Here is a 13,019-nt window from a genome sequence, read left to right on the forward strand (position 1 = left end):
CAGTGGCAGTGTGTCTGGAAAGTAAAGAACAAATAGAAGATGTATTAAGGAGGGCAGAAATATTGGGACTTGGTTATTGATCAGACTAGAGAGGGGAGGGCAAGATTAAGAAATCTAGAATGCTTTCCAGGTTTCTGACCTAGGCCACATGTTAGAGGATGTTAATCACTGAGAAGGGGAAATACAAATAACGCATGGGTTTGGAAAGAAGGTTGGAAGTTACATAGGTAAGGCTTAGGATATTTTGAGTTTGAGGTGACAATGGGATCAAAGTATAAATGTCCAATAAACATTCAGATACGTGTTGCAATTAAGAAGAGGGATTCAGGCTAGATGTGAGATTAGAGAGTTATATACAAGTGGTGGGTTATTGAACCTAAGATTGTTTATGCAGTCTAGTAAGATTGCGAGGAAAAGAGAGCTAATGCTGGAAACAGAAAAAAGAAAGTAGTCTGGTCAATAAGAAAAGAATAATCTAATAGAAAACAACAACAACAACAACACAAAGAAAGATCTAGGTCTTAGACCAGAAGGGAGGGGTTTGGTTCTAGATGGAGGGATTTCCCTTGACTGGAACAAGATTTCCATTTTATCCTGAGACATAAAAGAAAGATGGACTCATATGTTTATAGATACAGTGACATCAAGTTGAGAAAGATAGGGTGGACTGTTTCATGTATAGTAAGAGGTAAAATTTTTTTCTGCAATTATGAATGGAATGTTACGCTGTTAATACAGTAAAGGTTTAGAATACTTACTATGAGAAGAGACTGAGGAAGGTCATCAATGAGGTGGAATAACTCGCCCTATGGAAATAAAAGCCCAGCTATTGTTGAAAAAAATTTATGTTTTTCAATGCTATGTTAGCATGTTTGTGTGCTTTTCTTTGTGAGGGGAAAAGTTTATGGTTGCTTTGATGCAGAAAAATGGTAATAAAAAATAGCCAGGAAATTAGGGGTTTTATTAAGAAAACATTGAAGTACGATATTGATTCAGAGTCCAAGCTGGTTTGCAAAAGATACATAAAGCCATAATTGAGTAAAACTAAACGAAGGGATCAAGGTACTTGATGTCTTGCTGAGGTCACAGAGCAAGCATTAAAGAAGGAAATTGGATGCTAGGTTAAAACAATGCGTTTTGAGGTGTTTTAGATGTGTTCAAAAGTAAAGTAGTAAAACTCTTACAGAGTTCAAAAGATCTGTGATTCCTCAGCTGATTTACATACTTCTTTCAATTCCCGTTTCTTCCATGTTCCTAGATAAGTTCATTATTCATATGACAACCATCCATAACCCTATCTTTTGAATTTTTGGTTTCCCCATCTTCAGTAACATTAATTTCTTTCAACAACCTTAATCTCATAAGAAATTAAGATATGTGATTGAAACTCTAAATAAAAGTCATTGGAGATAAATCTTTTGAAATGCTCGCGTGTGGGATGGGACACTCTCAGAACCCAGCTGCCATGTTGTGAGAATCTCAAGCTACATGAAGAGCGCATGTGTACATGCACCGTATGACAGCAGCATTTGCCAGCCATGTGAGGGAGCCATCTTGTATGCTAGCCTAGTCAAGACTTCAGATGATTGCAGCCCCAGCTAACATCTGACTGCAACTGCATGACAGACTCTAAACAAGCACTGCTCATCTGGGCCATCATCCCACACAACTATGACAGAAAATAAGTTGCTATTTAAAGCTAATAAATTTTGGTGGTTCACTATGCAGTGTTAATAACTGGAACACTCTACTTCATGTTCAATTCCTCTTAATAAAGTTTTAGCCATTAATTAATATCAAGATTATGGTAGGATGAATGGTTTTGCATACCTAAGTAATTGTTTATAGGAAGACTTAAACTTCAAACAATATTTTTCTAAATTAGACACCACAACTTTTCTTTTCTTTTTTCTTTTTTTTCTTTTCTTTTCTCTTCTTTTTTCTTTTCTTTCTCTCTCTTTTCTTTCTTTCTTTCTTTCTTTCTTTCTTTCTTTCTTTCTTTCTTTCTTTCTTTCGGCTCCATGCCCACTGTGGAGCCCAATGAGAGGCTTAAACACATAACCCTGAGATCAAGACCTGAGCTGAGATCAAGAGTCAGATGCCTAACCAACTGAGCCACTCAGGCACCCCTAGCAACTCTTATTTTTTATTAAAATGAGTATGAAACAAATCAGCAGAACATTGTGAAGAAAATTGTTAGTTATTTAGCACCACTGCTAAAGAAAAAAAATCTTTAAAATTTGGCATATAATTGGACCAGAATAAATCAGAAAGGATCTTTTAATATTTGCTTGGCATGACATATTGTCCATTTGGGAATAGAGTGTTTAATTGGTGTGGATCTCACTGTATTATTGCACTAGACTTAGGAGGTAACCACACTGAAAAAGAATGTTCGTATTTAAATTCACTTGTCAGCACCAAAATCATGAGAGTTTCAGCAGTTAGATTTCAAAGAGAATACTTAAGATTCCTTTCAATTAAATCTTTTTCTCACTCATATTAAGGATATCTTAAATACTCATGCACATACACATAAATTGATTATAATGAGTATGTTTTCATTTTCAGAAGATAACTATTAATAAAAGTATACTTTTCATTTAAAGGGGGAAAAAACAGATAGTCTAGAATATAATATACTAATGTTGAGTTGTCCTGTAAAGGTTATCCTTCTGCACAAATTAAGAAAAAAAATATTTGTTTTTAATTAATATTGATATTGAAATCATTGCCACTCGTGTGGCAAATGATACTTGAAACTCATTGTTGGAAGGGACTGACAGCTTATTAGTGACTAGAGACTTGAAGAAAGCTCAAAATTCACACAAACAAGACCAAATATCCCTGAAGATTCCTCTAAGAAATACCTCTGACAAACAGAATTCATAGGCCTCCGAACCTTGCTGCATCAGATGCCCTAAGTTTAGTGTCCTAGTCGGTTGACATATCAAGGTGATAGAGAATCAGATTAATATACCTCTTTCCCACTTTCTCAATCAAAGAGAAATATATTTTATCATTGTTGTTTGAATATCAATGAACTGAATACTTAAGAGAATTGTTTTTTCTTTAGTGGCAGTTTTCTTTTTTATAAATATTTCCTATAATGACTATTGCACATTTGTAAAGAAATAGCTAAAGTGGAAGCACATGCAATCACTCACAAAATGTGAGTTGCAGAAATGCAGTTATTATTAACCCAAATGAAGTGCATTCAAAATAACACTTCAACGGCCTACAAATTACTTAAAATAATAAAAAGTGTTGACGTGGTAGTTTTTTTTCATTCTTCATTTCATTTAACTTTTTAAAATGTTAATCTTTTTCATTTCTTCCTCAAACTTTTCACACTGTATTACTGATAAATTCCCCCTGCATCAAAGGGAAAATCATTTTGACCTAATTCAAAGTTATGTGAAAATGTCAGTACATTATTAATCCATATGCACAGCAGATAAATAGACGAACACCTCACACACACACACACACACACATACACATACAAGCACTAGAGGTTAGATTTAATATTGTATCTTTGCAAGTTGCTTTCTGTCATGCCATAAGTTGCTGAGAATTTTTTCTGGTGATTTCTAAAAGAAAGAGTTGATTTAGTATATTCTCTTGCTTAATTTTTATGCAGATACTATAAAATATGGGGTATATAGTCCAAACAAACCATTTCTATTTCTCCAGTTACTCTGTGTTCTGACACTGGGACACAATAATTTGAATGCTTTCTCTAATGGTAGATTATTATGGCCATGCCACGTATGCCTGCATTTCAGATAACTTGTCTATGGACATGCCACCCTGAACGTGCCCGATCTCGTCTGTATCTCAGATAACTCTTGTCTTATTTGAAGACTTCAGAGGAACAGTGAGGCTGAGAGACCGAGCCATAAATCTAGAAAAGCTCCACAGGCACACTTCACCCCTTACACAGAAAACTGTTCGTAAAATTACAGACAAACCAATGTCTTTAAGACATAAGCAACTGGAAAAAAATAAATAAGTTCTATACAAAGATATTGTGCTGGAAAAAAGATTTAAATATAAAAAATAGTACATCAACAGATAATGGAAACACACCAGATAAATATGTCCACAGTCAGACAGAAATATAACTCCAGAGTACAAAACAAGTAAATAATTAAAAAGTACATACAAAGTAGTATCAACATAAATTAGAAAGACAGGAACAATATGTCTTTAAAAAAAAAAAAACAAGGAAAGAAAGGAAATAAGACTTTTGTAAGTTTTTTTTCTAGTTTGATTTGGAACTATGTAAATATTCTACATAATTTAAAATCCTACCTCAAAAAGAAAAAAAAGTAAAAATACCTAAAATTGTAAAACATCCTAAAACAACTCCTGTTAACTTCCAGTCAATTTCAGCTTATATATCAGTTAACAGATGGTGAACTGTCTATTTAGGTTTTCTGCACCCTCATTTGTGATCACGTGTAAATTTTCCATGTGTACCTACAGAACTTTCCTTTATGTATTAGAAACTAAAGTCTTAAAAATACCCATATTCATATAAATAGTTTCCCTGCCCCTCAGTCTCTGTTCCTTCCTGTGAGATTCACCTTGCTCAAACACTAATTTGATTATGTTACTCTTATGCTCAAGAACAAACAGATGCCTTCAGTTTGTTTTACAGAATAAAAACTCCATAGATTGTGTTTCATGGGTCTCTTCTAACTTCTCTGTATCTTCCCAGCTTCACCTCCCTGTCATTTTCCTCACTTCTTTCCACTCCTTGTTCATCATCACCTCTCCCCACACAGTGCACTTTGTATTCACACCAAAAATTTTCCAATTTGCCTTCCCATCTCTGTCTCATTATAGGTCCGTGGTCTATCAAGCCCTCCCAACCCCCTCCCCCTTGTATTTTTTCCTTCAGTAAAAAACTCTTAATCAAATACAATCTCTTCATCAAATGTTATAATTTCCTCCTATTAGTACTGAAACATTCATTGCTTAACATCTCTTAGCCCCCTCCATTTTTCATTCAATTAGTACTAATTCTAATCTCTATTTATATCAATATGTGCTACTTCTCCCACAGTAGAGAACTATTTCATCAGTGCAGAGAACTATTCCTGGTGTGATCATCAATAGCACCAAGTCTACTGTGGGCTGAAGACTTATCTCAAGGGCCCAGATGTTCTGCTTGGATGAGATAAGAGCCACATAGAGGCATTAATTACCCAAGGGAATTTGGCAAACACTATTATCTGGCAGTTCTGGGAAAGACTGCAAAATATTCATGAATTCATCTGTACACCAAAATGCTATTAAAGCAAATTATATAATTAATAAGAAATTTATTTGCATGTGACTAGGAACACAATGACCCAGAAAATGAGAATGGCATGAATATTTTAAAGGAGAAGGTCACTTAGCCCGTGCCAAACCAATGTGATTTGAATCCAATGGTGATGTAAGCTAGAGGCGGCATGTCAGCCTGAACACACAATTTCCTGGCTAGGGTAAGTTTGCATCACACTTTCAGCAGACGCTTCTAATAATATGCACTCAGAAATAGGCATGCCACTTTCTAAATGTCTCCCCAGACACAAATGCTTTGACACCCTGGATCAAACACACTATTTGATGGCTTTTTCTAAGAAAAATGTCATCCGTATAGTGACACTTAAATCTGACATGATATTATTAATAATTTCTATAGCTTCTTGCATAATACATTCTGTACAATAGGTAGAATCTACTAGGGAGAAACAAGATTTTTCCCAAAAGACTTCTTTCAACTAAAGACAGAACTGAGGAGAGCACAAAATTAAATAGTTCATAGAACAAGATGATTTTTTTCTGATGGCATAAAGACAGTGCTCAGTCATTGAAGGAAGGAATATTAAGTGAGGAATTTGAAAAGAAAAAAATATCAAAAGAAAAATGATAAGAGGCATATTTTGAAGTTTGATTTTTTTATCTTCAAAAGTTCAAGTAAACCATGATCATATCTAGAGTTTTATTTAAAAGCAGTTAGTAGATTAAAAGTAATTTTGGCAATCCTGACTCCAACTGTAACCATGCCCCCTTCCCTCCCCAACACATACACACTTTAATCCACTAGAAACAGAACAGGCAGGGGCAGGGAGGACGTGATTAGAGAGAATGGATGGGGCTCACGGAGGAGGGAAGGGGGAACAGGGTGGAGGAGGGAGATGATAAGAAGGTCTTTAAATCAAGTTTGACTTTGGAATTTTTAACTGAACAGGATTCAAATGAGAATGTTTTAATTAAAAAGATTATAAAATTATAAAATCTAATCAAGATATCATTGTCTACCCAACTAAGAAAGAGGGTTAAGCATATAGATACTTTTGGAGACCAGACATTAAAAATAAATAAAACTTATTCATGTGTATACCTTAGTGTATTATACATATTATTGGATTTACACATTTTAAATCAAATTCAGATTTGGAAATTCAGCATTTTCACTTTCTCTGAAAAAAATTTAATTTAAGGCATATAATTTATCTTAAAAGCAAAAAAATGAATCATTTCTCTAAAAGTTTCACCTTCAAAATTTTATACTTAGAAAATTTCATGCTAAAGTTTTAAGGGGACTTCTTTCTCTTCCAGTTATTAGAAATATTGAGGACTCTAATCTTTTTCAGTATAAAAATTAAATATGTTCCTCTGATACTTTTAGCTTGTAAATTAGAATTTAGACAGAATTAGTATTACTAATGGTCAACAGGGTATTCAACTGCCATCAATTAGAGGCTTTTGGAACATCAAAAGGTCTTTAAACAATAATGACAAAAATGAATCTCAGGAGAAAAGAATAAACACAAGTACAGTATCATTTTTGTAAGGTTCAATAAACATGTGCTAAGAGCCTTGAATGAAAACAGAACCCATCAGTTCAGTAAACATAACACCAAGCTGAAGAGTTTTCAGCATGGACATCTGTCTGCTAGCTGTTGATGGACCTTAAACATATGTGCATATTTATGTAAGCAAATACACAGAGAGTCCACTTATATTTCCCTCATGAATCGTTCCAAAAGGAAACTTTAAGTTTTATATCTTACTCATATGCACTACCATTTCTCTCCATAAATGTTTAATAGTTTGTCCTTGAAAAATGCCTTATGTCAATTTTATTTTAAGTGAAGAAATAGTTGTTCTTAAAGAGCATGTAAATTGAAGGCTATCTGAAGTAACACTAAATTCTACAAATATATGAAACCTATTAAATAAAGAATATTAAATGAGAATGAGAATTTTTCCTTAAAGAAAAATATAAAAATTCACTGTATGCACCTGTGTTTTAACTCATAGGATCCTCTCAGGATATAAAATCACCACTTAGAGAGCTGTATCCATTCTATTAGGGTTGTGTTCTCTGAACCCTCTATTAAGGAGAAGTGGGGTGAGGGACCTATATCAAATTATCTTTGATGCTCTGTCAAAATACATGCCTTCTTTATGACAGAATCTCAGATATGAGAAGGGGAAGGAGATAACTTATTTTTAGAAAGCTCTCCAATTTATTCTGATATATCTACTTCTGCCCATGTCACGCGCATTTAAAATCCACAGTGTTGAAATTTCTCAATTGTTAAAAGACAGTATGTGTTTAATTCAGTTTGATATAAGTGTATGGGTATTTATGAGGTCTGCGATCCTCCTTAAATTCTCAGCTCAAGGAAGCCTTCAGTGACTCTCCATACACCTGGCCTTTCCCCTGTCTGATCAGGTGCACTTCTCTGCTTAAAAAGCCCCTGGTGCACCTCTCCAAGAGAGCAGTTACCACATCTCTTAGCTTGTAAATGGTGTGTGTGTGTGTGTGTGTGTGTGTGTGTGTGTGTGTGTGTGTAAGATATTCTTTACATATTTAGGACCTAAAAGAATGTCTAGTATGAAGAAGATAGGCACATAGTGTTCGATAAATGCAGGATTCACAAATTCAATAAATGCTTGTTATGTGTCTCAGGCCCTGTTTTAAGTGCTGGAAAACACTGTCTTACACACACACACACACACACACACACACACAAGAATAAGTAAATGAATGAGGAAAGAGGGAAGGATGGAGAAAGAGAGGGTTAAACAAGACTGAACAAGAAATAGTCTCTCAAGGCATATACAGTCTAACAGAGAAAACAAACTGTCCATTATTCCTTCAGTTAGCGGTCAGTCAACAAATTTTTATTGAGCTCCACTTTGTCAGGCACAACAAGACATACTCACAGCAGTTAACACTTGCCGAAGCTTCAGGTACCTACCTCAGTGATCCTGTAAATAGACAATGAACAAATGGGCATAATATTGGTGGGTCCGTTAGTGCTAGGGAGCAAAGTAGAGAAGCTAATGGTACAAGTGAGACAGGGCCTGCTTTCTACAAGACGCACAGGAAAGGTCTCTGTAATATTACCTCTAGGAGACCACGAGGGGATACCACATTTCAAATGCTTTGGCATCCTTTATTAAATCTGTTATGCGTGCAGAATTTGGTAACAGAAGTTCTTATGAAGAGAATTTATGATAACAGACACCCTCCACCATTCTCCACAAAGCCACACTGTAGTACCTATAAATTTTATTACAGAACCCAAGTTCAATCCATTTGACTGCCAAAACAATGCCTCAAATTCCACTATAAAGCCACCAAATCAAACAGAAGACATGTAAGATTAAACATTTCTCTTTAGTAATGACTTTTATACTCACCCCACCCTACCCCCATCTGCTTTCCAGCTGTTCATCCCCTCCCAATTCCCATGTTTAGAACCCATTAGTTAGTTTTTTTAAAGAAAACTAAATTCCCCTATTATTTAATATACAAGTAATTTTATACCTAAAAACATCCCATAGCCTCAACTACAATTTACTATATTCAAAAAGTTACATGTGTTATAATTGTTTCTAATATATTTGTTTTAAAATAACTGCTGTCTTCTACCCTAAGTTTGTTTCCAGGATCCACATTTGCAATCAATACTCCTAGTACTAATATATACTTGCCAAACCTCTGGTCCTTGTCATAGGCTCCACCCATTCATATTACCAATTCTCCCTGTCAGATAATCAATCTCTCATATGATGTCAATTTTTAGGATTGTAAAGGAATGGAAGGAAAGACAATGAAACGTTGACCTTTTGTTTATTACTCACTTTATTCTTACTCTCTCCAGCTGTGCAATTTCCTCATCATGCTAAGCTTTCCATAGCTTCATCTATCACCTTTATACTAAGGTTCCCAAATTCATGAACTCTAGCCCCATCCTTCTTGCCATATTGTCCACTCCCTGACAGATTTTGACACCGGGAACGCCACAGTTCAGAATGAATCTTACCACTGTGAGTCACTGCAATGAGTTCTTCTGACTTCCCTATCTCCATTTCACCAAGCTTCCAGTCACTCAAGTTTAAGACTCTGGAGTAACTTTTTACTTTTCCCTCTCCCCCCACTTGCCAGGTCCTGAGAATTTTTCATTCTGCAATGTGCACTCAATCTTCCCGACCTCTTCATTCCCACTTGTTAAGCTTATGGCTCAGATGTGAGTTTTTGCTATACGAAGCCTAACTGGTTTCCTGATTCTACCACCCATGCCCCCATATTTTTTGTTACCAATCTTCACCACAGTAAGTATCCTAAAACAACAGAACCAAATACATTACATCCTTTCCCTGATCCTACAGATATATACTAAAAGTCTTCAGTTGGGTTCAAGGCCTTCCATGCTAAATATCAAGTATACACTTCCAGTCCTGAGCAATGACACTGTAATTTGTCAAATTGCCCACTGTTCCCAGCACATGTTGATCTCTCCCTCCTTATTGACTTTGCCATGATGTTCTCTCAAGCTGAAAATGTCTTTCCTTACTCAGCTCTTTGTTCACTTGGCAAAATTTTAATAATTTATAAAATGATGTGAATTATTATTTTCTTCAATATTTTTTTTCCTCCATGTTTCAATTTCTCCACCATGGGATTATATTGCTGTTTCTATAGATTCAAAAACATTTTTTTTTTAAATTCTATACGTCAGTTTGGGCTTATCTCAACTCTCAAAATGTCACTTCCTCTTCCATTAGAAACATTGTCTTCTCCCTCCTTAGACATTTTTAAAAATTACATACTTCTTAAATACAGTGTTTTGCTTTGTGTCATAGTTATTATTGTTATCTACTTCCCCTACACCCAAATTAAAATCCCTACACCAAAATTAAAATTATCCATTGGGATAGGATATGTGTCTTAATTTATTTATGTATGCACTTTTTAGTTTGCACATTCATTCACTCACTCATTTAGTTTTGTACACAACATCAACCCATAAAGGATTTAACATTACTTACAGAGTTACTTAAAGTATAACAATTAAAATAATATTAAAATGTATAATGAAATAGCATTAAAATGGGAAAAAAAGTGTAAGGGTAGTAGAAGTCAGGAGTGGAAGAAGTAAAGAAAATACATGATATTAAATAGCACATTATTTCTTAGTTGCTGCCATAAATAAATGATTTGGGACCTCTCCCATGATTGAGCACAATGCCCTATATCTAGAAAGAGATTAATGAATGCTTACTAATTGTTAACTGAATAATTCATGGCACATTTTTGAGAAACAAGTCAAAATTCTTCAGGATTATTTTTTATTTTTAGCAAATCAACTATATTATTCCTGAGTACTAATATTAATGGCATCATTAAAATGGCATCATTAAACATAATATTCTAGTACAAAATTTAAGAAAATAAAGAAAATAGAATGGACAGGCACAAAAGTAACCTTATACATATAAGAATGTACATATTTATGTAGCTAAGGTACACGTTTTAATTGCTCACTCAGAAAACATTCATTTGGTGTCTACTCTGGAAGGTACCTACTACCTGGTTCTTTAGAAACACAAGGAAGAGAGTCTTTCTTCAAAAAAAAAAGAAAAGAGTGAAAGAAAGAAAAAGAAAAGAATCATTCAAGAAAAAAAACAAAGAAAAAATTAAGTAAAGTGTTATTTCCTTAGTTAAAGATTCCAGAAGCCCTCATCTACATTTCTCAGTTTACCAAGCACTTAATTCTTTTACTATCTCTTCTGTCTGTGACATCAGGCTCTCCTTTTTTACTGAATCTTCTATTAGTACAAAGCAATTTCTTTTTTAAAAAATTTTTTATTAAAAAATTAAATATTTTTTAAAGATTTATTTATTTATTTTAAAGAGAAAAGGAGAGTGCATGAGTTGGGGGGGGCGCAGAGGGAGAGAATCTCAAGCAGACTCCCTCCTGAGTGTGGGGTCCTGCACAGGGCTTGATCTCAAGACATATGAGATCACGAGCTGGGCCAAAACCAAGAGTCCAATGCTCAACCAACTGAGCCACATAGGTGCCCCAGAAATTAAATAATTTTTTAACTATTTGTACCAGTAGCCTCTACGATTAGCATGAAGAATCAAGCACTGATTATACCATGATATTTCAAGAAACATTAATAAACAGTGCTATAAAAGAAGTTCAAAATTAAAGACCAAATGTATTTGTTAGAGGTAACCTTGAAGGATAAATATTAATATCTGCCAAACATTTTACATTAAGCATCAGTCTAATTACCTCCTTTTTTGCTCAGGAAGAATATGGAAAATTTCCTCAGAACTTGCAAAATTTAGATCCTAATTTAGATCCACATGTACCTGTAACTGCTCACAATGTAACTTTCCCAGGAATAGCGTCGAATATGGAAGGAGACTTCTGAGTAAGCTACGGTTAAGTCTGAACAAGAGCCTGAAATTTTCCTGTTATAACCTTATATCTTCCTTATGAGTCAATTGATTTTTCTTATCTTTAAAATTAGATAACATCTTCCTCATTGACATATTGGGATGATTATTATAAATGAGATAATATATATGTAAAGCAGTGGGCACTTGGAAGTGCTCAACAAATATTGCTTCATATGATCCTAGAGAAAAGTAAAAAGATTAAATCTTATCAAATGTTTGCTAATGTTTCACAAATACCTCATATATGGTAAGCAGGGCTTATGTCTGCCCTCTAGAGTTGATAATACTATAGTTATTACTATAAATTCGGTTCTGAGAGAGGTAAATAACTTGCACAGCTAGCACACTGGGGATTCCAAGGGTTTGAACGTGGATCTTAAAAGTTTTCAAAGCCATTTTTTTTCTCTTTTTGCTTGGCCCATAAAGGAAAGTTTTCTGTAATGTTTGGAGCTGTCTGAACTACTCTTCCTGGAAGAGCTCACACTGATTTGAGCCATGTGGTGAAACCCAAGAAATGGGACAGAAGACTGCTTGAAAGATAGTACAAGTAAACCAACAGGGCAGTTATCAAGTAAAGTGATTCACTAAGAGCCCCATAGTTTAAATGTGTCTGCACAGTCCACCTTTCCTACTCCAAGACTAGGTTAGCAACCCCCCCAACAAGCAGAAGACTTTGGAGAAGCCCGACCAAATAAGACATATTTCCAAAAGACAGGGGAAGAAGGGAAAACTATTGAATTTATCATTATTGCTTCTAATAGGTTGTTTACTCTTCTCTGTTTTTGATTCCAACAGATTAGAGCAATAGTGGTGAAAGATGATAAAAGCTGTGGATAGACTGCGAAATAAACTATTTCAGTAATTCCCTCTAAACCAATCTCCAAACCCAATCTTACCTTAACTGAGCATCAGAGGATAGAACCAAGGTTGTACCAATTGCGGACTGTTAAAAATGGAGCTCACGGAAACACCCACCTACAGCACCTGGAAACAAGGTTGCATAATCAACTCTGGAATGTTTCGCCTTATCCCCTACCCATAGCTTAAGAACTATAGTTGCATAAGTGCCTGGCTGACCCTCTGCTCCCCAAAAGTGTTCATCCAATAGTCATGGTGGCCAAAACTAATTGATTTGACTAGGAGAACAAAATTTGAAAACATGAAAATCTCTTTTTCTAAAGCTGATATTATTTTTCAAAATCATTATGCCACATTACAGAAAATACCTGTTCTAAACATTAAATGCAAC

The 13,019-nt window shown here is 34.8% G+C and overlaps 1 long non-coding RNA gene across 2 annotated transcripts in view; it reads right to left on the reverse strand.

Moving 5' to 3' along the window:
* Window positions 1-13,019, reverse strand: part of LOC123001477 (uncharacterized) — a 427,451-nt gene that overhangs the window by 231,167 nt on the left and 183,265 nt on the right. For both annotated transcript variants that reach the window (XR_008956189.1, XR_008956190.1), the window contains exon 3: window positions 12,667-12,754. This is a non-coding gene — a long non-coding RNA (uncharacterized LOC123001477). The remainder of the gene's footprint in view (window positions 1-12,666; window positions 12,755-13,019) is intronic.

The sequence above is a fragment of the Ursus arctos genome, unplaced genomic scaffold, assembly GCF_023065955.2.
Source record: "Ursus arctos isolate Adak ecotype North America unplaced genomic scaffold, UrsArc2.0 scaffold_29, whole genome shotgun sequence".
Classification (NCBI taxonomy): Eukaryota; Metazoa; Chordata; class Mammalia; order Carnivora; family Ursidae; genus Ursus; species Ursus arctos.